Genomic DNA, 27280 nt, shown 5'->3' on the forward strand with positions numbered 1-27280 from the left:
CGTAACTTTTGAATTGGGGGCTGGAAATCGCAGTATAGCATTTTCAGGACACCCTGGGGAGGTTCCCAGGGTGATTTTAAATATATATGGGGTTTATAATTGTAGTGGGCAATGGTATAAGGTTATTTTTGGCCATTATATATGAAAGCGTACTGTCTCTTTAAGAAATTTAACTTTTGAATTGGGGGCTGGAAATCGCAGTATAGCACTGTCAAGAAACCCTAAGAAGTTTCCTAGGGTGATTTTAAATATGTATGGGGTTTATAATTGTAGTTGTCAATGGTATAAGGTTATTTTTGGCCATTTTATATGAAAGTGTACTGTCTCTTTAAGAAATTTCACTTTTGAATTGGGGGCTGGAAATCACAGTATAGCACTGTCAAGACACCCCTAAGAAGGTTCCCAGGGTGATTTTAAATATGTATGGGGTTTATAATTGTAGTGGGCAATGGTATAAGGTTATTTTTGGCCATTTTATATGAAAGTGTACTGTCTCTTTAAGAACTTAACCTTTAAATTGGGGGCTGGAAATCGCAGTATAGCACTGTCAAGACACCCTGGGAAGGTTCCCAGGGTGATTTTAAATATGTATGGGGTTTATAATTGTAGTAGGCAATGGTATAAGGTTATTTTTGGCCATTTTATATGAAAGTTTACTGTCTCTTTAAGAAATTTCACTTTTGAATTGGGGGCTGGAAATCACAGTATAGCACTGTCAAGACACCCTAAGAAGGTTCCCAGGGTGATTTTAAATATGTATGGGGTTTATAATTGTAGTGGGCAATAGTATAAGGTTATTTTTGGCCATTTTATATGAAAGTGTACTGTCTCTTTAAGAAACTTTACTTTTGAATTGGGGGCTGGAAATCGCAGTATAGCATTTTCAGGACACCCTGGGAAGGTTCCCAAGGTGAATTTAAATATGTATGGGGTTTATAATTGTAGTTGGCAATGGTATAAGGTTATTTTTGGCCATTTTATATGAAAGTTTACTGTCTCTTTAAGAAACTTAACTTTTGAATTGGGGGCTGGAAATCACAGTATAGCACTGTCAAGACACCCTGGGAAGGTTCCCAGGGTGATTTTAAATATGTATGGGGTTTATAATTGTAGTGGCCAATGGTATAAGGTTATTTTTGGCCATTTTATATGAAAGGGTACTGTCTCTTTAAGAAACTTAACTTTTGAATTGGGGGCTGGAAATCGCAGTATAGCACTGTCAAGACACCCTAAGAAGGTTCCCAGGGTGATTTTAAATATGTATGGGGTTAATAATTGTAGTAGGCAATGGTATAAGGTTATTTTTGGCCATTTTATATGAAAGTGTATTGTCTCTTTAAGAAACTTAACTTTTGAATTGGGGACTGGAAATCGCAGTATAGCACTGTAAAGACACCCTGGGAAGGTTCCCAGGGTGATTTTAAATATGTATGGGGTTTATAATTGTAGTGGGCAATGGTATAAGGTTATTTTTGGCCATTTTATATGAAAGTGTACTGTCTCTTTAAGAAACTTAACTTTTCAATTGGGGGCTGGAAATCGCAGTATAGCACTGTCAAGACACCCTAAGAAGGTTCCCAGGGTGATTTTAAATATGTATGGGGTTAATGATTGTGGTGGGCAATGGTATAAGGTTATTTTTGGCCATTTTATATGAAAGTGTACTGTCTCTTTAAGAAATTTCACTTTTGAATTGTGGGCTGGAAATCGCAGTATAGCACTGTCAAGACACCCTAAGAAGGTTCCCAGGGTGATTTTAAATATGTATGGGGTTAATAATTGTGGTGGGCGATGGTATAAGGTTATTTTTGGCCATTTTATATGACAGTGTACTGTCTCTTTAAGAAATTTCACTTTTGAATTGGGGGCTGGAAATCGCAGTATAGCATTTTCAGGACACCCTGGGGAGGTTCCCAGGGTGATTTTAATTATGTATGGGGTTTATAATTGTAGTGGGCAATGGTATAAGGTTATTTTTGGCCATTTTATATGAAAGTGTACTGTCTCTTTAAGAAATTTCACTTTTGAATTGGGGGCTGGAAATCGCAGTATAGCACTGTCAAGACACCTTGATATGGTACCCAGGGTGATTTTAAATATGTATGGGGTTTATAATTGTAGTTGGCAATGGTATAAGGTTATTTTTGGCCATTTTATATGAAAGTGTACTGTCTCTTTAAGAAACTTAACTTTTGAATTGGGGGCTGGAAATCGCAGTATAGCATTTTCAGGACACCCTAAGAAGGTTCCCAGGGTGATTTTAAATATGTATGGGGTTTATAATTGTAGTGGGCAATGGTATAAGGTTATTTTTGGCCATTTTATATGAAAGTGTACTGTCTCTTTAAGAAACGTAACTTTTGAATTGGGGGCTGGAAATCGCAGTATAGCAGTGTCAAGACACCCTAAGAAGGTTCCCAGGGTGATTTTAAATATGTATGGGGTTTATAATTGTAGTGGGCAATTGTATAAGGTTGTTTTTGGCCATTTTATATGAAAGTGTACTGTCTCTTTAAGAAATTTCACTTTTGAATTGTGGGCTGGAAATCGCAGTATAGCACTGTCAAGACACCCTAAGAAGGTTCCCAGGGTGATTTTAAATATGTATGGGGTTTATAATTGTATTGGGCAATGGTATAAGGTTATTTTTGGCCATTTTATATGAAAGTGTACTGTCTCTTTAAGAACGTAACTTTTGAATTGTGGGCTGGAAATCGCAGTATAGCACTGTCAAGACACCCTGGGAAGGTTCCCAGGGTGATTTTAAATATGTATGGGGTTTATAATTGTAGTGGGCAATGGTATAAGGTTATTTTTGGCCATTTTATATGAAAGTGTATTGTCTCTTTAAGAAACTTAACTTTTGAATTGGGGACTGGAAATCGCAGTATAGCACTGTCAAGACACCCTGGGAAGGTTCCCAGGGTGATTTTAAATATGTATGGGGTTTATAATTGTAGTGGGCAATGGTATAAGGTTATTTTTGGCCATTTTATATGAAAGTGTACTGTCTCTTTAAGAAACTTAACTTTTGAATTGGGGGCTGGAAATCGCAGTATAGCACTGTCAAGACACCCTAAGAAGGTTCCCAGGGTGATTTTAAATATGTATGGGGTTAATAATTGTGGTGGGCAATGGTATAAGGTTATTTTTGGCCATTTTATATGAAATTGTACTGTCTCTTTAAGAAACGTAACTTTTGAATTGGGGGCTGGAAATCGCAGTATAGTACTGTCAAGACACCCTAAGAAGGTTCCCAGGGTGATTTTAAATATGTATGGGGTTTATAATTGTAGTGGGCAATGGTATAAGGTTATTTTTGGCCATTTTATATGAAATTGTACTGTCTCTTTAAGAAATTTCACTTTTGAATTGTGGGCTGGAAATCGCAGTATAGCACTGTCAAGACACCCTGGGAAGGTTCCCAGGGTGATTTTAAATATGTATGGGGTTTATAATTGTAGTGGGCAATGGTATAAAGTTATTTTTGGCCATTTTATATGAAAGTGTATTGTCACTTTAAGAAACTTAACTTTTGAATTGGGGACTGGAAATCGCAGTATAGCACTGTCAAGACACCCTGGGAAGGTTCCCAGGGTGATTTTAAATATGTATGGGGTTTATAATTGTAGTGGGCAATGGTATAAGGTTATTTTTGGCCATTTTATATGAAAGTGTACTGTCTCTTTAAGAAACTTAACTTTTGACTTGTGGGCTGGAAATCGCAGTATAGCACTGTCAAGACACCCTAAGAAGGTTCCCAGGGTGATTTTAATTATGTATGGGGTTTATAATTGTGGTGGGCAATGGTATAAGGTTATTTTTGGCCATTTTATATGAAAGTGTACTGTCTCTTTAAGAAATTTCACTTTTGACTTGTGGGCTGGAAATCGCAGTATAGCACTGTCAAGACACCCTAAGAAGGTTCCCAGGGTGATTTTAATTATGTATGGGGTTTATAATTGTAGTGGGCAATGGTATAAGGTTATTTTTGGCCATTTTATATGAAAGTGTACTGTCTCTTTAAGAAACTTAACTTTTGAATTGTGGGCTGGAAATTGCAGTATAGCACTGTCAAGACACCCTAAGAAGATTCCCAGGGTGATTTTAAATATGTATAGGGTTTATAATTGTTGTGGGCAATGGTATAAGGTTATTTTTGGCCATTTTATATGAAAGTGTACTGTATATTTAAGAAATTTCACTTTTGAATTGGGGGCTGGAAATCGCAGCATAGCATTTGGTATACGTTTATTTTTGGCCATTTTATATGAAATTGTACTGTCTCTTTAAGAAACGTAACTTTTGAATTGGGGGCTGGAAATCGCAGTATAGCACTGTCAAGACACCCTAAGAAGGTTCCCAGGGTGATTTTAAATATGTATGGGGTTTATAATTGTAGTGGGCAATGGTATAAGGTTATTTTTGGCCATTTTAAATGAAAGTGTACTGTCTCTTTAAGAAACTTTACTTTTGAATTGGGGGCTGGAAATCGCAGTATAGCATTTTCAGGACACCCTGGGAAGGTTCCCAAGGTGAATTTAAATATGTATGGGGTTTATAATTGTAGTTGGCAATGGTATAAGGTTATTTTTGGCCATTTTATATGAAAGTTTACTGTCTCTTTAAGAAACTTAACTTTTGAATTGGGGGCTGGAAATCACAGTATAGCACTGTCAAGACACCCTAAGAAGGTTCCCAGGGTGATTTTAAATATGTATGGGGTTTATAATTGTAGTGGGCAATGGTATAAGGTTATTTTTGGCCATTTTATATGAAAGTGTACTGTCTCTTTAAGAAACTTAACTTTTGAATTGGGGGCTGGAAATCGCAGTATAGCATTTTCAGGACACCCTGGGAAGGTTCCCAGTGTGATTTTAAATATGTATGGGCTTTATAATTGTAGTGGGCAATGGTATAAGGTTATTTTTTGCCATTTTGTATGAAAGTGTACTGTCTCTTTAAGAAACTTAACTTTTGAATTGGGGGCTGGAAATCGCAGTATAGCAGTGTCAAGACACCCTAAGAAGGTTCCCAGGGTGATTTTAAATATGTATGGGGTTAATAATTGTGGTGGGCAATGGTATAAGGTTATTTTTGGCCATTTTATATGAAAGTGTACTGTCTCTTTAAGAAATTTCACTTTTGAATTGAGGGCTGGAAATCGCAGTATAGCACTGTCAAGACACCCTAAGAAGGTTCCCAGGGTGATTTTAAATATGTATGGGGTTTATAATTGTAGTGGGCAATGGTATAAGGTTATTTTTGGCCATTTTATATGACAGTGTACTGTCTCTTTAAGAAATTTCACTTTTGAATTGGGGGCTGGAAATTGCAATATAGCATTTTCAGGACACCCTGGGGAGGTTCCCAGGGTGATTTTAATTATGTATGGGGTTTATAATTGTAGTGGGCAATGGTATAAGGTTATTTTTGGCCATTTTATATGAAAGTGTACTGTCTCTTTAAGAAACTTAACTTTTGAATTGGGGTCTGGAAATCGCAGTATAGCACTGTCAAGACACCCTAAGAAGGTTCCAGGGTGATTTTAAATATGTATGGGGTTTATAATTGTAGTGGGCAATGGTATAAGGTTATTTTTGGCCATTTTATATGAAAGTGTACTGTCTCTTTAAGAAACTTTACTTTTGAATTGGGGGCTGGAAATCGCAGTATAGCATTTTCAGGACACCCTGGGAAGGTTCCCAAGGTGAATTTAAATATGTATGGGGTTTATAATTGTAGTTGGCAATGGTATAAGGTTATTTTTGGCCATTTTATATGAAAGTTTACTGTCTCTTTAAGAAACTTAACTTTTGAATTGGGGGCTGGAAATCACAGTATAGCACTGTCAAGACACCCTAAGAAGGTTCCCAGGGTGATTTTAAATATGTATGGGGTTTATAATTGTAGTGGGCAATGGTATAAGGTTATTTTTGGCCATTTTATATGAAAGTGTACTGTCTCTTTAAGAAACTTAACTTTTGAATTGGGGGCTGGAAATCGCAGTATAGCATTTTCAGGACACCCTGGGAAGGTTCCCAGTGTGATTTTAAATATGTATGGGCTTTATAATTGTAGTGGGCAATGGTATAAGGTTATTTTTTGCCATTTTGTATGAAAGTGTACTGTCTCTTTAAGAAACTTAACTTTTGAATTGGGGGCTGGAAATCGCAGTATAGCAGTGTCAAGACACCCTAAGAAGGTTCCCAGGGTGATTTTAAATATGTATGGGGTTAATAATTGTGGTGGGCAATGGTATAAGGTTATTTTTGGCCATTTTATATGAAAGTGTACTGTCTCTTTAAGAAATTTCACTTTTGAATTGAGGGCTGGAAATCGCAGTATAGCACTGTCAAGACACCCTAAGAAGGTTCCCAGGGTGATTTTAAATATGTATGGGGTTTATAATTGTAGTGGGCAATGGTATAAGGTTATTTTTGGCCATTTTATATGACAGTGTACTGTCTCTTTAAGAAATTTCACTTTTGAATTGGGGGCTGGAAATTGCAATATAGCATTTTCAGGACACCCTGGGGAGGTTCCCAGGGTGATTTTAATTATGTATGGGGTTTATAATTGTAGTGGGCAATGGTATAAGGTTATTTTTGGCCATTTTATATGAAAGTGTACTGTCTCTTTAAGAAACTTAACTTTTGAATTGGGGTCTGGAAATCGCAGTATAGCACTGTCAAGACACCCTAAGAAGGTTCCCAGGGTGATTTTAAATATGTATGGGGTTTATAATTGTAGCGGGCAATGGTATAAGGTTATTTTTGACCATTTTATATGAAAGTGTACTGTCTCTTTAAGAAACTTAACTTTTGAATTGGGGGCTGGAAATCGCAGTATAGCATTTTCAGGACACCCTGGGAAGGTTCCCAGGGTGATTTTAAATATGTATGGGGTTTATAATTGTAGTGGGCAATGGTATAAGGTTATTTTTTGCCATTTTGTATGAAAGTGTACTGTCTCTTTAAGAAACTTAACTTTTGAATTGGGGGCTGGAAATCGCAGTATAGCAGTGTCAAGACACCCTAAGAAGGTTCCCAGGGTGATTTGAAATATGTATGGGGTTTATAATTGTAGTGGGCAATGGTATAAGGTTGTTTTTGGCCATTTTATATGAAAGTGTACTGTTTCTTTAAGAAATTTCACTTTTGAATTGTGGGCTGGAAATCGCAGTATAGCACTGTCAAGACACCCTAAGAAGGTTCCCAGGGTGATTTTAAATATGTATGGGGTTTATAATTGTAGTGGGCAATGGTATAAGGTTATTTTTGGCCATTTTATATGAAAGTGTACTGTCTCTTTAAGAAACTTTACTTTTGAATTGGGGGCTGGAAATCGCAGTATAGCATTTTCAGGACACCCTGGAAAGGTTCCCAAGGTGATTTTAAATATGTATGGGGTTTATAATTGTAGTGGGCAATGGTATAAGGTTATTTTTGGCCATTTTATATGAAAGTGTACTGTCTCTTTAAGAACGTAACTTTTGAATTGGGGGCTGGAAATCGCAGTATAGCACTGTCAAGACACCTTGATATGGTTCCCAGGGTGATTTTAAATATGTATGGGGTTTATAATTGTAGTGGGCAATGGTATAAGGTTATTTTTGGCCATTATATATGAAAGCGTACTGTCTCTTTAAGAACGTAACTTTTGAATTGGGGGCTGGAAATCGCAGTATAGCATTTTCAGGACACCCTGGGGAGGTTCCCAGGGTGATTTTAAATATATATGGGGTTTATAATTGTAGTGGGCAATGGTATAAGGTTATTTTTGGCCATTATATATGAAAGCGTACAGTCTCTTTAAGAAATTTAACTTTTGAATTGGGGGCTGGAAATCGCAGTATAGCACTGTCAAGAAACCCTAAGAAGTTTCCTAGGGTGATTTTAAATATGTATGGGGTTTATAATTGTAGTTGTCAATGGTATAAGGTTATTTTTGGCCATTTTATATGAAAGTGTACTGTCTCTTTAAGAAATTTCACTTTTGAATTGGGGGCTGGAAATCACAGTATAGCACTGTCAAGACACCCCTAAGAAGGTTCCCAGGGTGATTTTAAATATGTATGGGGTTTATAATTGTAGTGGGCAATGGTATAAGGTTATTTTTGGCCATTTTATATGAAAGTGTACTGTCTCTTTAAGAACTTAACCTTTAAATTGGGGGCTGGAAATCGCAGTATAGCACTGTCAAGACACCCTGGGAAGGTTCCCAGGGTGATTTTAAATATGTATGGGGTTTATAATTGTAGTAGGCAATGGTATAAGGTTATTTTTGGCCATTTTATATGAAAGTTTACTGTCTCTTTAAGAAATTTCACTTTTGAATTGGGGGCTGGAAATCACAGTATAGCACTGTCAAGACACCCTAAGAAGGTTCCCAGGGTGATTTTAAATATGTATGGGGTTTATAATTGTAGTGGGCAATAGTATAAGGTTATTTTTGGCCATTTTATATGAAAGTGTACTGTCTCTTTAAGAAACTTTACTTTTGAATTGGGGGCTGGAAATCGCAGTATAGCATTTTCAGGACACCCTGGGAAGGTTCCCAAGGTGAATTTAAATATGTATGGGGTTTATAATTGTAGTTGGCAATGGTATAAGGTTATTTTTGGCCATTTTATATGAAAGTTTACTGTCTCTTTAAGAAACTTAACTTTTGAATTGGGGGCTGGAAATCACAGTATAGCACTGTCAAGACACCCTGGGAAGGTTCCCAGGGTGATTTTAAATATGTATGGGGTTTATAATTGTAGTGGCCAATGGTATAAGGTTATTTTTGGCCATTTTATATGAAAGGGTACTGTCTCTTTCAGAAACTTAACTTTTGAATTGGGGGCTGGAAATCGCAGTATAGCACTGTCAAGACACCCTAAGAAGGTTCCCAGGGTGATTTTAAATATGTATGGGGTTAATAATTGTAGTAGGCAATGGTATAAGGTTATTTTTGGCCATTTTATATGAAAGTGTATTGTCTCTTTAAGAAACTTAACTTTTGAATTGGGGACTGGAAATCGCAGTATAGCACTGTAAAGACACCCTGGGAAGGTTCCCAGGGTGATTTTAAATATGTATGGGGTTTATAATTGTAGTGGGCAATGGTATAAGGTTATTTTTGGCCATTTTATATGAAAGTGTACTGTCTCTTTAAGAAACTTAACTTTTCAATTGGGGGCTGGAAATCGCAGTATAGCACTGTCAAGACACCCTAAGAAGGTTCCCAGGGTGATTTTAAATATGTATGGGGTTAATGATTGTGGTGGGCAATGGTATAAGGTTATTTTTGGCCATTTTATATGAAAGTGTACTGTCTCTTTAAGAAATTTCACTTTTGAATTGTGGGCTGGAAATCGCAGTATAGCACTGTCAAGACACCCTAAGAAGGTTCCCAGGGTGATTTTAAATATGTATGGGGTTAATAATTGTGGTGGGCGATGGTATAAGGTTATTTTTGGCCATTTTATATGACAGTGTACTGTCTCTTTAAGAAATTTCACTTTTGAATTGGGGGCTGGAAATCGCAGTATAGCATTTTCAGGACACCCTGGGGAGGTTCCCAGGGTGATTTTAATTATGTATGGGGTTTATAATTGTAGTGGGCAATGGTATAAGGTTATTTTTGGCCATTTTATATGAAAGTGTACTGTCTCTTTAAGAAACTTAACTTTTGAATTGGGGGCTGGAAATCGCAGTATAGCACTGTCAAGACACCCTAAGAAGGTTCCCAGGGTGATTTTAAATATGTATGGGGTTTATAATTGTAGCGGGCAATGGTATAAGGTTATTTTTGGCCATTTTATATGAAAGTGTACTGTCTCTTTAAGAAACTTAACTTTTGAATTGGGGGCTGGAAATCGCAGTATAGCACTGTCAAGACACCCTGGGAAGGTTCCCAGGGTGATTTTAAATATGTATGGGGTTTATAATTGTAGTAGGCAATGGTATAAGGTTATTTTTGGCCATTTTATATGAAAGTTTACTGTCTCTTTAAGAAATTTCACTTTTGAATTGGGGGCTGGAAATCACAGTATAGCACTGTCAAGACACCCTAAGAAGGTTCCCAGGGTGATTTTAAATATGTATGGGGTTTATAATTGTAGTGGGCAATGGTATAAGGTTATTTTTGGCCATTTTATATGAAAGTGTACTGTCTCTTTAAGAAACTTTACTTTTGAATTGGGGGCTGGAAATCGCAGTATAGCATTTTCAGGACACCCTGGGAAGGTTCCCAAGGTGAATTTAAATATGTATGGGGTTTATAATTGTAGTTGGCAATGGTATAAGGTTATTTTTGGCCATTTTATATGAAAGTTTACTGTCTCTTTAAGAAACTTAACTTTTGAATTGGGGGCTGGAAATCACAGTATAGCACTGTCAAGACACCCTGGGAAGGTTCCCAGGGTGATTTTAAATATGTATGGGGTTTATAATTGTAGTAGGCAATGGTATAAGGTTATCTTTGGCCATTTTATATGAAAGTGTATTGTCTCTTTAAGAAACTTAACTTTTGAATTGGGGACTGGAAATCGCAGTATAGCACTGTCAAGACACCCTGGGAAGGTTCCCAGCGTGATTTTAAATATGTATGGGGTTTATAATTGTAGTGGCCAATGGTATAAGGTTATTTTTGGCCATTTTATATGAAAGGGTACTGTCTCTTTAAGAAACTTAACTTTTGAATTGGGGGCTGGAAATCGCAGTATAGCACTGTCAAGACACCCTAAGAAGGTTCCCAGGGTGATTTTAAATATGTATGGGGTTAATAATTGTAGTAGGCAATGGTATAAGGTTATTTTTGGCCATTTTATATGAAAGTGTATTGTCTCTTTAAGAAACTTAACTTTTGAATTGGGGACTGGAAATCGCAGTATAGCACTGTAAAGACACCCTGGGAAGGTTCCCAGGGTGATTTTAAATATGTATGGGGTTTATAATTGTAGTGGGCAATGGTATAAGGTTATTTTTGGCCATTTTATATGAAAGTGTACTGTCTCTTTAAGAAACTTAACTTTTCAATTGGGGGCTGGAAATCGCAGTATAGCACTGTCAAGACACCCTAAGAAGGTTCCCAGGGTGATTTTAAATATGTATGGGGTTAATGATTGTGGTGGGCAATGGTATAAGGTTATTTTTGGCCATTTTATATGAAAGTGTACTGTCTCTTTAAGAAATTTCACTTTTGAATTGTGGGCTGGAAATCGCAGTATAGCACTGTCAAGACACCCTAAGAAGGTTCCCAGGGTGATTTTAAATATGTATGGGGTTAATAATTGTGGTGGGCGATGGTATAAGGTTATTTTTGGCCATTTTATATGACAGTGTACTGTCTCTTTAAGAAATTTCACTTTTGAATTGGGGGCTGGAAATCGCAGTATAGCATTTTCAGGACACCCTGGGGAGGTTCCCAGGGTGATTTTAATTATGTATGGGGTTTATAATTGTAGTGGGCAATGGTATAAGGTTATTTTTGGCCATTTTATATGAAAGTGTACTGTCTCTTTAAGAAACTTAACTTTTGAATTGGGGGCTGGAAATCGCAGTATAGCACTGTCAAGACACCCTAAGAAGGTTCCCAGGGTGATTTTAAATATGTATGGGGTTTATAATTGTAGCGGGCAATGGTATAAGGTTATTTTTGGCCATTTTATATGAAAGTGTACTGTCTCTTTAAGAAACTTAACTTTTGAATTGGGGGCTGGAAATCGCAGTATAGCACTGTCAAGACACCCTAAGAAGGTTCCCAGGGTGATTTTAAATATGTATGGGGTTTATAATTGTAGCGGGCAATGGTATAAGGTTATTTTTGGCCATTTTATATGAAAGTGTACTGTCTCTTTAAGAAACTTAACTTTTGAATTGGGGGCTGGAAATCGCAGTATAGCATTTTCAGGACACCCTGGGAAGGTTCCCAGGGTGATTTTAAATATGTATGGGGTTTATAATTGTAGTGGGCAATGGTATAAGGATATTTTTGGCCATTTAAATGAAAGTGTACTGTCTCTTTAAGAAATTTCACTTTTGAATTGTGGGCTGGAAATCGCAGTATAGCACTGTCAAGACACCCTAAGAAGTTTCCTAGGGTGATTTTAAATATGTATGGGGTTTATAATTGTAGTTGTCAATGGTATAAGGTTATTTTTGGCCATTTTATATGAAAGTGCACTGTCTCTTTAAGAAATTTCACTTTTGAATTGGGGGCTGGAAATCACAGTATAGCACTGTCAAGACACCCTGGGAAGGTTCCCAGGGTGATTTTAAATATGTATGGGGTTTATAATTGTAGTGGGCAATGGTATAAGGTTATTTTTGGCCATTTTATATGACAGTGTACTGTCTCTTTAAGAAACTTAACTTTTGAATTGGGGGCTGGAAATCGCAGTATAGCACTGTCAAGACACCCTGGGAAAGTTCCCAGGGTGATTTTAAATATGTATGGGGTTTAAAATTGTAGTAGGCAATGGTATAAGGTTATTTTTGGCCATTTTATATGAAAGTGTATTGTCTCTTTAAGAAACTTAACTTTTGAATTGGGGACTGGAAATCGCAGTATAGCACTGTCAAGACACACTGGGAAGGTTCCCAGGGTGATTTTAAATATGTATGGGGTTTATAATTGTAGTGGGCAATGGTATAAGGTTATTTTTGGCCATTTTATATGAAAGTGTACTGTCTCTTTAAGAAACTTAACTTTTGAATTGGGGGCTGGAAATCGCAGTATAGCACTGTCAAGACACCCTAAGAAGGTTCCCAGGGTGATTTTAAATATGTATGGGGTTAATAATTGTAGTGGGCAATGGTATAAGGTTATTTTTGGCCATTTTATATGAAAGTGTATTGTCTCTTTAAGAAACTTAACTTTGGAATTGGGGACTGGAAATCGCAGTATAGCACTGTCAAGACACCCTGGGAAGGTTCCCAGGGTGATTTTAAATATGTATGGGGTTAATAATTGTGGTGGGCAATGGTATAAGGTTATTTTTGGCCATTTTATATGAAAGTGTACTGTCTCTTTAAGAAATTTCACTTTTGAATTGTGGGCTGGAAATCGCAGTATAGCACTGTCAAGACACCCTAAGAAGGTTCCCAGGGTGATTTTAAATATGTATGGGGTTTATAATTGTAGTGGGCAATGGTATAAGGTTATTTTTGGCCATTTTATATGACAGTGTACTGTCTCTTTACGAAATTTCACTTTTGAATTGGGGGCTGGAAATCGCAGTATAGCATTTTCAGGACACCCTGGGGAGGTTCCCAGGGTGATTTTAATTATGTATGGGGTTTATAATTGTAGTGGGCAATGGTATAAGGTTATTTTTGGCCATTTTATATGAAAGTGTACTGTCTCTTTAAGAAACTTAACTTTTGAATTGGGGGCTGGAAATCGCAGTATAGCACTGTCAAGACACCCTAAGAAGGTTCCCAGGGTGATTTTAAATATGTATGGGGTTTATAATTGTAGCGGGCAATGGTATAAGGTTATTTTTGGCCATTTTATATGAAAGTGTACTGTCTCTTTAAGAAACTTAACTTTTGAATTAGGGGCTGGAAATCGCAGTATAGCATTTTCAGGACACCCTGGGAAGGTTCCCAGGGTGATTTTAAATATGTATGGGGTTTATAATTGTAGTGGTCAATGGTATAAGGTTATTTTTGGCCATTTTATATGAAAGTGTACTGTCTCTTTAAGAAATTTCACTTTTGAATTGGGGGCTGGAAATCGCAGCATAGTACTGTCAAGACACCCTAAGAAGGTTCCCAGGGTGATTTTAAATATGTATGGTGATTTTAAATATGTATGGGGTTTATAATTGTAGTGGTCAATGGTATAAGGTTATTTTTGGCCATTTTATATGAAAGTGTACTGTCTCTTTAAGAAACTTAACTTTTGAATTGGGGGCTGGAAATTGCAGTATAGCAGTGTCAAGACACCCTAAGAAGGTTCCCAGGGTGATTTTAAATATGTATGGGGTTTATAATTGTAGTGGGCAATGGTATATGGTTGTTTTTGGCCATTTTATATGAAAGTCTACTGTCTCTTTAAGAAATTTCACTTTTGAATTTTGGGCTGGAAATCGCAGTATAGCACTGTCAAGACACCCTAAGAAGGTTCCCAGGGTGATTTTAAATATGTATGGGGTTTATAATTGTAGTGGGCAATGGTATAAGGTTATTTTTGGCCATTTTATATGAAAGTGTACTGTCTCTTTAAGAAACTTAACTTTTGAATTGGGGGCTGGAAATCGCAGTATAGCATTTTCAGGACACCCTGGGAAGGTTCCCAGGGTGATTTTAAATATGTATGGGCTTTATAATTGTAGTGGGCAATGGTATAAGGTTATTTTTTGCCATTTTGTATGAAAGTGTACTGTCTCTTTAAGAAACTAACTTTTGAATTGGGGGCTGGAAATCGCAGTATAGCAGTGTCAAGACACCCTAAGAAGGTTCCCAGGGTGATTTTAAATATGTATGGGGTTTATAATTGTAGTGGGCAATGGTATAAGGTTATTTTTGGCCATTTTATATGAAAGTGTACTGTCTTTTTAAGAAATTTCACTTTTGAATTGTGGGCTGGAAATCGCAGTATAGCACTGTCAAGACACCCTAAGAAGGTTCCCAGGGTGATTTTAAATATGTATGGGGTTTATAATTGTAGTGGGCAATGGTATAAGGTTATTTTTGGCCATTTTATATGAAAGTGTACTGTCTCTTTAAGAACGTAACTTTTGAATTGTGGGCTGGAAATCGCAGTATAGCACTGTCAAGACACCCTAAGAAGGTTCCCAGGGTGATTTTAAATATGTATGGGGTTTATAATTGTAGTGGGCAATGGTATAAGGTTATTTTTGGCCATTTTATATGAAAGTGTACTGTCTCTTTAAGAAATTTCACTTTTGAATTGGGGGCTGGAAATCGCAGTATAGCATTTACAGGACACCCTAAGAAGGTTCCCAGGGTGATTTTAAATATGTATGGGGTTTATAATTGTAGTGGGCAATGGTATAAGGTTATTTTTGGCCATTTTATATTTAAGTGTACTGTCTCTTTAAGAACGTAACTTTTGAATTGGGGGCTGGAAATCGCAGTATAGCACTGTCAAGACATCCTAAGAAGGTTCCCAGGGTGATTTTAAATATGTATGGGGTTTATAATTGTAGTGGGCAATGGTATAAGGTTATTTTTGGCCATTTTATATGAAAGTGTACTGTCTCTTTAAGAAATTAATTTTTGAATTGGGGACTGGAAATCGCAGTATTGCACTGTCAAGAAACCCTAAGAAGGCTCCCAGGGTGATTTTAAATGTGTATGGTTTTTATAATTGTAGTGGGCAATGGTATAAGGTTATTTTTGGCCATTTTATATGAAAGTGTACTGTCTCTTTAAGAAACTTTACTTTTGAATTGGGGGCTGGAAATCGCAGTATAGCATTTTCAGGACACCCTGGGGAGGTTCCCAGGGTGATTTTAAATATGTATGGGGTTTATAATTGTAGTGGGCAATGGTATAAGGTTATTTTTGGCCATTTTATATGAAAGTGTACTGTCTCTTTAAGAAATTTCACTTTTGAATTGGGGGCTGGAAATCGCAGTATAGCATTTACAGGACACCCTAAGAAGGTTCCCAGGGTGATTTTAAATATGTATGGGGTTTATAATTGTAGTGGGCAATGGTATAAGGTTATTTTTGGCCATTTTATATGAAAGTGTACTGTCTCTTTAAGAACGTAACTTTTGAATTGGGGGCTGGAAATCGCAGTATAGCACTGTCAAGACACCTTGATATGGTTCCCAGGGTGATTTTAAATATGTATGGGGTTTATAATTGTAGTGGGCAATGGTATAAGGTTATTTTTGGCCATTTTATATGAAAGTGTACTGTCTCTTTAAGAAACTTAGCTTTTGAATTGGGGGCTGGAAATCGCAGTATAGCACTGTCAAGACACCCTAAGAAGGTTCCCAGGGTGATTTTAAATATGTATGGGGTTTATAATTGTAGTGGGCAATGGTATAAGGTTATTGTTGGCCATTTTATATGAAAGTGTACTGTCTCTTTAAGAAATTTCACTTTTGAATTGGGGGCTGGAAATCGCAGTATAGCATTTTCAGGACACCCTGGGGAGGTTCCCAGGGTGATTTTAAATATATATGGGGTTTATAATTGTAGTGGGCAATGGTATAAGGTTATTTTTGGCCATTATATATGAAAGCGTACTGTCTCTTTAAGAAATTTAACTTTTGAATTGTGGGCTGGAAATCGCAGTATAGCACTGTCAAGAAACCCTAAGAAGGTTCCCAGGGTGATTTTAAATATGTATGGGGTTTATAATTGTAGTGGGCAATGGTATAAGGTTATTTTTGGCCATTTTATATGAAAGTATACTGTCTCTTTAAGAAACTTAACTTTTGAATTGGGGGCTGGAAATCGCAGTATAGCATTTTCAGGACACCCTGGGGAGGTTCCCAGGGTGATTTTAAATGTGTATGGGGTTTATAATTGTAGTGGGCAATGGTATAAGGTTATTTTTGGCCATTTTATATGAAAGTGTACTGTCTCTTTAAGAAATTTCACTTTTGAATTGGGGGCTGGAAATCACAGTATAGCACTGTCAAGACACCCCTAAGAAGGTTCCCAGGGTGATTTTAAATATGTATGGGGTTTATAATTGTAGTGGGCAATGGTATAAGGTTATTTTTGGCCATTTTATATGAAAGTGTACTGTCTCTTTAAGAACTTAACTTTTAAATTGGGGGCTGGAAATCGCAGTATAGCACTGTCAAGACACCCTGAGAAGGTTCCCAGGGTGATTTTAAATATGTATGGGGTTTATAATTGTAGTAGGCAATGGTATAAGGTTATTTTTTGGCCATTTTATATGAAAGTGTATTGTCTCTTTAAGAAACTTAACTTTTGAATTGGGGACTGGAAATCGCAGTATAGCACTGTCAAGACACCCTGGGAAGGTTCCCAGGGTGATTTTAAATATGTATGGGGTTAATAATTGTGGTGGGCAAAGGTATAAGGTTATTTTTGGCCATTTTATATGAAAGTGTACTGTCTCTTTAAGAAATTTCACTTTTGAATTGTGGGCTGGAAATCGCAGTATAGCACTGTCAAGACACCCTAAGAAGGTTCCCAGGGTGATTTTAAATATGTATGGGGTTTATAATTGTAGTGGGCAATGGTATAAGGTTATTTTTGGCCATTTTATATGAAAGTGTACTGTCTCTTTAAGAAATTTCACTTTTGAATTGGGGGCTGGAAATCGCAGTATAGCATTTTCAGGACACCCTGGGAAGGTTCCCAGGGTGATTTTAAATATGTATGGGGTTTATAATTGTAGTGGGCAATGGTATAAGGTTATTTTTGGCCATTTTATATGAAAGTGTACTGTCTCTTTAAGAAATTTCACTTTTGAATTGTGGGCTGGAAATCGCAGTATAGCACTGTCAAGACACCCTAAGAAGGTTCCCAGGGTGATTTTAAATATGTATGGGGTTTATAATTGTAGTGGGCAATGGTATAAGGTTATTTTTGGCCATTTTATATGAAAGTGTACTGTCTCTTTAAGAAATTTCACTTTTGAATTGGGGGCTGGAAATCGCAGCATAGCACTGTCAAGACACCCTAAGAAGGTTCCCAGGGTGATTTTAAATATGTATGGTTTTTATAATTGTAGTGGGCAATGGTATAAGGTTATTTTTGGCCATTTTATATGAAAGTGTACTGTCTCTTTAAGAAACTTTACTTTTGAATTGGGGGCTGGAAATCGCAGTATAGCATTTTCAGGACACCCTGGGGAGGTTCCCAGGGTGATTTTAAATATGTATGGGGTTTATAATTGTAGTGGGCAATGGTTTAAGGTTATTTTTGGCCATTTTATATGAAAGTGTACTGTCTCTTTAAGAAATTTCACTTTTGAATTGGGGGCTGGAAATCGCAGTATAGCATTTACAGGACACCCTAAGAAGGTTCCCAGGGTGATTTTAAATATGTATGGGGTTTATAATTGTAGTGGGCAATGGTATAAGGTTATTTTTGGCCATTTTATATGAAAGTGTACTGTCTCTTTAAGAACGTAACTTTTGAATTGGGGGCTGGAAATCGCAGTATAGCACTGTCAAGACACCTTGATATGGTTCCCAGGGTGATTTTAAATATGTATGGGGTTTATAATTGTAGTGGGCAATGGTATAAGGTTATTTTTGGCCATTTTATATGAAAGTGTACTGTCTCTTTAAGAAACTTAGCTTTTGAATTGGGGGCTGGAAATCGCAGTATAGCACTGTCAAGACACCCTAAGAAGGTTCCCAGGGTGATTTTAAATATGTATGGGGTTTATAATTGTAGTGGGCAATGGTATAAGGTTATTGTTGGCCATTTTATATGAAAGTGTACTGTCTCTTTAAGAAATTTCACTTTTGAATTGGGGGCTGGAAATCGCAGTATAGCATTTTCAGGACACCCTGGGGAGGTTCCCAGGGTGATTTTAAATATGTATGGGGTTTATAATTGTAGTGGGCAATGGTATAAGGTTATTTTTGGCCATTTTATATGAAAGTGTACTGTCTCTTTAAGAACGTAACTTTTGAATTGGGGGCTGGAAATCGCAGTATAGCACTGTCAAGACACCCTAAGAAGGTTCCCAGGGTGATTTTAAATATGTATGGGGTTTATAATTGTAGTGGGCAATGGTATAAGGTTATTTTTGGCCATTTTATATGAAAGTGTACTGTCTCTTTAAGAAATTTCACTTTTGAATTGGGGGCTGGAAATCGCAGCATAGCACTGTCAAGACACCCTAAGAAGGTTCCCAGGGTGATTTTAAATATGTATGGTTTTTATAATTGTAGTGGGCAATGGTATAAGGTTATTTTTGGCCATTTTATATGAAAGTGTACTGTCTCTTTAAGAAACTTTACTTTTGAATTGGGGGCTGGAAATCGCAGTATAGCATTTTCAGGACACCCTGGGGAGGTTCCCAGGGTGATTTTAAATATGTATGGGGTTTATAATTGTAGTGGGCAATGGTATAAGGTTATTTTTGGCCATTTTATATGAAAGTGTACTGTCTCTTTAAGAAATTTCACTTTTGAATTGGGGGCTGGAAATCGCAGTATAGCATTTACAGGACACCCTAAGAAGGTTCCCAGGGTGATTTTAAATATGTATGGGGTTTATAATTGTAGTGGGCAATGGTATAAGGTTATTTTTGGCCATTTTATATGAAAGTGTACTGTCTCTTTAAGAACGTAACTTTTGAATTGGGGGCTGGAAATCGCAGTATAGCACTGTCAAGACACCTTGATATGGTTCCCAGGGTGATTTTAAATATGTATGGGGTTTATAATTGTAGTGGGCAATGGTATAAGGTTATTTTTGGCCATTTTATATGAAAGTGTACTGTCTCTTTAAGAAACTTAGCTTTTGAATTGGGGGCTGGAAATCGCAGTATAGCACTGTCAAGACACCCTAAGAAGGTTCCCAGGGTGATTTTAAATATGTATGGGGTTTATAATTGTAGTGGGCAATGGTATAAGGTTATTGTTGGCCATTTTATATGAAAGTGTACTGTCTCTTTAAGAAATTTCACTTTTGAATTGGGGGCTGGAAATCGCAGTATAGCATTTTCAGGACACCCTGGGGAGGTTCCCAGGGTGATTTTAAATATATATGGGGTTTATAATTGTAGTGGGCAATGGTATAAGGTTATTTTTGGCCATTATATATGAAAGCGTACTGTCTCTTTAAGAAATTTAACTTTTGAATTGTGGGCTGGAAATCGCAGTATAGCACTGTCAAGAAACCCTAAGAAGGTTCCCAGGGTGATTTTAAATATGTATGGGGTTTATAATTGTAGTGGGCAATGGTATAAGGTTATTTTTGGCCATTTTATATGAAAGTATACTGTCTCTTTAAGAAACTTAACTTTTGAATTGGGGGCTGGAAATCGCAGTATAGCATTTTCAGGACACCCTGGGGAGGTTCCCAGGGTGATTTTAAATGTGTATGGGGTTTATAATTGTAGTGGGCAATGGTATAAGGTTATTTTTGGCCATTTTATATGAAAGTGTACTGTCTCTTTAAGAAATTTCACTTTTGAATTGGGGGCTGGAAATCACAGTATAGCACTGTCAAGACACCCCTAAGAAGGTTCCCAGGGTGATTTTAAATATGTATGGGGTTTATAATTGTAGTGGGCAATGGTATAAGGTTATTTTTGGCCATTTTATATGAAAGTGTATTGTCTCTTTAAGAACTTAACTTTTAAGTTGGGGGCTGGAAATCGCAGTATAGCACTGTCAAGACACCCTGAGAAGGTTCCCAGGGTGATTTTAAATATGTATGGGGTTTATAATTGTAGTAGGCAATGGTATAAGGTTATTTTTTGGCCATTTTATATGAAAGTGTATTGTCTCTTTAAGAAACTTAACTTTTGAATTGGGGACTGGAAATCGCAGTATAGCACTGTCAAGACACCCTGGGAAGGTTCCCAGGGTGATTTTAAATATGTATGGGGTTAATAATTGTGGTGGGCAAAGGTATAAGGTTATTTTTGGCCATTTTATATGAAAGTGTACTGTCTCTTTAAGAAATTTCACTTTTGAATTGTGGGCTGGAAATCGCAGTATAGCACTGTCAAGACACCCTAAGAAGGTTCCCAGGGTGATTTTAAATATGTATGGGGTTTATAATTGTAGTGGGCAATGGTATAAGGTTATTTTTGGCCATTTTATATGAAAGTGTACTGTCTCTTTAAGAAATTTCACTTTTGAATTGGGGGCTGGAAATCGCAGTATAGCATTTTCAGGACACCCTGGGAAGGTTCCCAGGGTGATTTTAAATATGTATGGGGTTTATAATTGTAGTGGGCAATGGTATAAGGTTATTTTTGGCCATTTTATATGAAAGTGTACTGTCTCTTTAAGAAATTTCACTTTTGAATTGTGGGCTGGAAATCGCAGTATAGCACTGTCAAGACACCCTAAGAAGCTTCCCAGGGTGATTTTAAATATGTATGGGGTTTATAATTGTAGTGGGCAATGGTATAAGGTTATTTTTGGCCATTTTATATTAAAGTGTACTGTCTCTTTAAGAACGTAACTTTTGAATTGGGGGCTGGAAATCGCAGTATAGCACTGTCAAGACACCCTAAGAAGGTTCCCAGGGTGATTTTAAATATGTATGGGGTTTATAATTGTAGTGGGCAATGGTATAAGGTTATTTTTGGCCATTTTATATGAAAGTGTACTGTCTCTTTAAGAAATTTCACTTTTTAATTGGGGGCTGGAAATCGCAGCATAGCACTGTCAAGACACCCTAAGAAGGTTCCCAGGGTGATTTTAAATATGTATGGGGTTTATAATTGTAGTGGTCAATGGTATAAGGTTATTTTTGGCCATTTTATATGAAAGTGTACTGTCTCTTTAAGAAACTTAACTTTTGAATTGGGGGCTGGAAATCGCAGTATAGCATTTTCAGGACACCCTGGGAAGGTTCCCAGGGTGATTTTAAATATGTATGGGGTTTAAAATTGTAGTGGGCAATGGTATAAGGTTATTTTTGGCCATTTTATATGAAAGTGTACTGTCTCTTTAAGAAACGTAACTTTTGAATTGGGGGCTGGAAATCGCAGTATAGCACTGTCAAGAAACCCTAAGAAGATTCCCAGGGTGATTTTAAATATGTATGGTGTTTATAATTGTAGTGGGTAATGGTATAAGGTTATTTTTGGCCATTTTATATGAAAGTGTACTGTCTCTTTAAGAAACTTTACTTTTGAATTGTGGGCTGGAAATCGCAGTATAGCATTTTCAGGACACCCTGGGAAGGTTCCCAGGGTGATTTTAAATATGTATGGGGTTTATAATTGTAGTGGGCAATGGTATATGGTTATTTTTGGCCATTTCATATGAAAGTGTACTGTCTCTTTAAGAAACTTCACTTTTGAATTAAGGGCTGGAAATCGCAGTATAGCACTGTCAAGACACCCTAAGAAGGTTCCCAGGGTGATTTTAAATAAGTATGGGGTTTATAATTGTAGTGGGCATTGGTATAAGGTTATTTTTGGCCATTTTATATGAAAATGTACTGTCTCTTTAAGAAACTTTACTTTTGAATTGGGGGCTGGAAATCGCAGTATAGCATTTTCAGGACACCCTGGGAAGGTTCCCAAGGTGAATTTAAATATGTATGGGGTTTATAATTGTAGTTGGCAATGGTATAAGGTTATTTTTGGCCATTTTATATGAAAGTTTACTGTCTCTTTAAGAAACTTAACTTTTGAATTGGGGGCTGGAAATCACAGTTTAGCACTGTCAAGACACCCTAAGAAGGTTCCCAGGGTGATTTTAAATATGTATGGGGTTTATAATTGTAGTGGGCAATGGTATAAGGTTATTTTTGGCCATTTTATATGAAAGTGTACTCTCTCTTTAAGAAACTTAACTTTTGAATTGGGGGCTGGAAATCGCAGTATAGCAGTGTCAAGACACCCTAAGAAGGTTCCCAGGGTGATTTTAAATATGTATGGGGTTTATAATTGTAGTGGGCAATGATATAAGGTTATTTTTGGCCATTTTATATGAAAGTGTACTGTCTCTTTAAGAAATTTCACTTTTGAATTGGGGGCTGGAAATCGCAGCATAGCACTGTCAAGACACCCTAAGAAGGTTCCCAGGGTGATTTTAAATATGTATGGGGTTTATAATTGTAGTGGTCAATGGTATAAGGTTATTTTTGGCCATTTTATATGAAAGTGTACTGTCTCTTTAAGAAACTTAACTTTTGAATTGGGGGCTGGAAATCGCAGTATAGCATTTTCAGGACACCCTGGGAAGGTTCCCAGGGTGATTTTAAATATGTATGGGCTTTATAATTGTACTGGGCAATGGTATAAGTTTATTTTTGGCCATTTTATATGAAAGTGTACTGTCTCTTTAAGAAACGTAACTTTTGAATTGGGGGCTGGAAATCGCAGTATAGCACTGTCAAGACACCCTAAGAAGGTTCCCAGGGTGATTTTAAATATGTATGGGGTTTAAAATTGTAGTGGGCAATGGTATAAGGTTATTTTTGGCCATTTTATATGAAAGTGTACTGTCTCTTTAAGAAATGTAACTTTTGAATTGGGGGCTGGAAATCGCAGTATAGCACTGTCAAGAAACCCTAAGAAGATTCCCAGGGTGATTTTAAATATGTATGGTGTTTATAATTGTAGTGGGCAAGGGTATAAGGTTATTTTTGGCCATTTTATATGAAAGTGTACTGTCTCTTTAAGAAACTTTACTTTTGAATTGTGGGCTGGAAATCGCAGTATAGCATTTTCAGGACACCCTGGGAAGGTTCCCAGGGTGATTTTAAATATGTATGGGGTTTATAATTGTAGTGGGCAATGGTATAAGGTTATTTTTGGCCATTTTATATGAAAGTGTACTGTCTCTTTAAGAACTTAACTTTTGAATTGGGGACTGGAAATCGCAGTATTGCACTGTCAAGAAACCCTAAGAAGGTTCCCAGGGTGATTTTAAATATGTATGGGGTTTATAATTGTAGTGGGCAATGGTATAAGGTTATTTTTGGCCATTTTATTTGAAAGTGTACTGTCTCTTTAAGAAACTTTACTTTTGAATTGGGGGCTGGAAATCGCAGTATAGCATTTTCAGGACACCCTGGGGAGGTTCCCAGGGTGATTTTAAATATGTATGGGGTTTATAATTGTTGTGGGCAATGGTATAAGGTTATTTTTGGCCATTTTATATGAAAGTGTACTGTCTCTTTAAGAAATTTCACTTTTGAATTGTGGGCTGGAAATCGCAGTATAGCACTGTCAAGACACCCTAAGAAGTTTCCTAGGGTGATTTTAAATATGTATGGGGTTTATAATTGTAGTTGGCAATGGTATAAGGTTATTTTTGGCCATTTTATATGAAAATGTATTGTCTCTTTAAGAAACTTAACTTTTGAATTGGGGGCTGGAAATCGCAGTATAGCACTGTCAAGACACCCTGGGAAGGTTCCCAGGGTGATTTTAAATATGTATGGGGTTTATAATTGTAGTGGGCAATGGTATAAGGTTATTTTTGGCCATTTTATATGAAAGTGTACTGTCTCTTTAAGAAATTTCACTTTTGAATTGGGGGCTGGAAATCGCAGTATAGCATTTTCAGGACACCCTGGGAAGGTTCCCAGGGTGATTTTAAATATGTATGGGGTTTATAATTGTAGTGGGCAATGGTATAAGGTTATTTTTGGCCATTTTATATGAAAGTGTACTGTCTCTTTAAGAAATTTCACTTTTGAATTGTGGGCTGGAAATCGCAGTATAGCACTGTCAAGACACCCTAAGAAGCTTCCCAGGGTGATTTTAAATATGTATGGGGTTTATAATTGTAGTGGGCAATGGTATAAGGTTATTTTTGGCCATTTTATATTAAAGTGTACTGTCTCTTTAAGAACGTAACTTTTGAATTGGGGGCTGGAAATCGCAGTATAGCACTGTCAAGACACCCTAAGAAGGTTCCCAGGGTGATTTTAAATATGTATGGGGTTTATAATTGTAGTGGGCAATGGTATAAGGTTATTTTTGGCCATTTTATATGAAAGTGTACTGTCTCTTTAAGAAATTTCACTTTTTAATTGGGGGCTGGAAATCGCAGCATAGCACTGTCAAGACACCCTAAGAAGGTTCCCAGGGTGATTTTAAATATGTATGGGGTTTATAATTGTAGTGGTCAATGGTATAAGGTTATTTTTGGCCATTTTATATGAAAGTGTACTGTCTCTTTAAGAAACTTAACTTTTGAATTGGGGGCTGGAAATCGCAGTATAGCATTTTCAGGACACCCTGGGAAGGTTCCCAGGGTGATTTTAAATATGTATGGGGTTTAAAATTGTAGTGGGCAATGGTATAAGGTTATTTTTGGCCATTTTATATGAAAGTGTACTGTCTCTTTAAGAAACGTAACTTTTGAATTGGGGGCTGGAAATCGCAGTATAGCACTGTCAAGAAACCCTAAGAAGATTCCCAGGGTGATTTTAAATATGTATGGTGTTTATAATTGTAGTGGGTAATGGTATAAGGTTATTTTTGGCCATTTTATATGAAAGTGTACTGTCTCTTTAAGAAACTTTACTTTTGAATTGTGGGCTGGAAATCGCAGTATAGCACTGTCAAGACACCCTAAGAAGGTTCCCAGGGTGATTTTAAATAAGTATGGGGTTTATAATTGTAGTGGGCATTGGTATAAGGTTATTTTTGGCCATTTTATATGAAAATGTACTGTCTCTTTAAGAAACTTTACTTTTGAATTGGGGGCTGGAAATCGCAGTATAGCATTTTCAGGACACCCTGGGAAGGTTCCCAAGGTGAATTTAAATATGTATGGGGTTTATAATTGTAGTTGGCAATGGTATAAGGTTATTTTTGGCCATTTTATATGAAAGTTTACTGTCTCTTTAAGAAACTTAACTTTTGAATTGGGGGCTGGAAATCACAGTTTAGCACTGTCAAGACACCCTAAGAAGGTTCCCAGGGTGATTTTAAATATGTATGGGGTTTATAATTGTAGTGGGCAATGGTATAAGGTTATTTTTGGCCATTTTATATGAAAGTGTACTCTCTCTTTAAGAAACTTAACTTTTGAATTGGGGGCTGGAAATCGCAGTATAGCAGTGTCAAGACACCCTAAGAAGGTTCCCAGGGTGATTTTAAATATGTATGGGGTTTATAATTGTAGTGGGCAATGATATAAGGTTATTTTTGGCCATTTTATATGAAAGTGTACTGTCTCTTTAAGAAATTTCACTTTTGAATTGGGGGCTGGAAATCGCAGCATAGCACTGTCAAGACACCCTAAGAAGGTTCCCAGGGTGATTTTAAATATGTATGGGGTTTATAATTGTAGTGGTCAATGGTATAAGGTTATTTTTGGCCATTTTATATGAAAGTGTACTGTCTCTTTAAGAAACTTAACTTTTGAATTGGGGGCTGGAAATCGCAGTATAGCATTTTCAGGACACCCTGGGAAGGTTCCCAGGGTGATTTTAAATATGTATGGGCTTTATAATTGTACTGGGCAATGGTATAAGTTTATTTTTGGCCATTTTATATGAAAGTGTACTGTCTCTTTAAGAAACGTAACTTTTGAATTGGGGGCTGGAAATCGCAGTATAGCACTGTCAAGACACCCTAAGAAGGTTCCCAGGGTGATTTTAAATATGTATGGGGTTTAAAATTGTAGTGGGCAATGGTATAAGGTTATTTTTGGCCATTTTATATGAAAGTGTACTGTCTCTTTAAGAAATGTAACTTTTGAATTGGGGGCTGGAAATCGCAGTATAGCACTGTCAAGAAACCCTAAGAAGATTCACAGGGTGATTTTAAATATGTATGGTGTTTATAATTGTAGTGGGCAATGGTATAAGGTTATTTTTGGCCATTTTATATGAAAGTGTACTGTCTCTTTAAGAAACTTTACTTTTGAATTGTGGGCTGGAAATCGCAGTATAGCATTTTCAGGACACCCTGGGAAGGTTCCCAGGGTGATTTTAAATATGTATGGGGTTTATAATTGTAGTGGGCAATGGTATAAGGTTATTTTTGGCCATTTTATATGAAAGTGTACTGTCTCTTTAAGAACTTAACTTTTGAATTGGGGACTGGAAATCGCAGTATTGCACTGTCAAGAAACCCTAAGAAGGTTCCCAGGGTGATTTTAAATATGTATGGGGTTTATAATTGTAGTGGGCAATGGTATAAGGTTATTTTTGGCCATTTTATTTGAAAGTGTACTGTCTCTTTAAGAAACTTTACTTTTGAATTGGGGGCTGGAAATCGCAGTATAGCATTTTCAGGACACCCTGGGGAGGTTCCCAGGGTGATTTTAAATATGTATGGGGTTTATAATTGTTGTGGGCAATGGTATAAGGTTATTTTTGGCCATTTTATATGAAAGTGTACTGTCTCTTTAAGAAATTTCACTTTTGAATTGTGGGCTGGAAATCGCAGTATAGCACTGTCAAGACACCCTAAGAAGTTTCCTAGGGTGATTTTAAATATGTATGGGGTTTATAATTGTAGTTGGCAATGGTATAAGGTTATTTTTGGCCATTTTATATGAAAATGTATTGTCTCTTTAAGAAACTTAACTTTTGAATTGGGGGCTGGAAATCGCAGTATAGCACTGTCAAGACACCCTGGGAAGGTTCCCAGGGTGATTTTAAATATGTATGGGGTTTATAATTGTAGTGGGCAATGGTATAAGGTTATTTTT

Source organism: Phyllobates terribilis, unplaced genomic scaffold (assembly GCF_046119375.1).
Source record: "Phyllobates terribilis strain yellow unplaced genomic scaffold, ASM4611937v1 Scaffold_153__1_contigs__length_4458050, whole genome shotgun sequence".
Classification (NCBI taxonomy): domain Eukaryota; kingdom Metazoa; phylum Chordata; class Amphibia; order Anura; family Dendrobatidae; genus Phyllobates; species Phyllobates terribilis.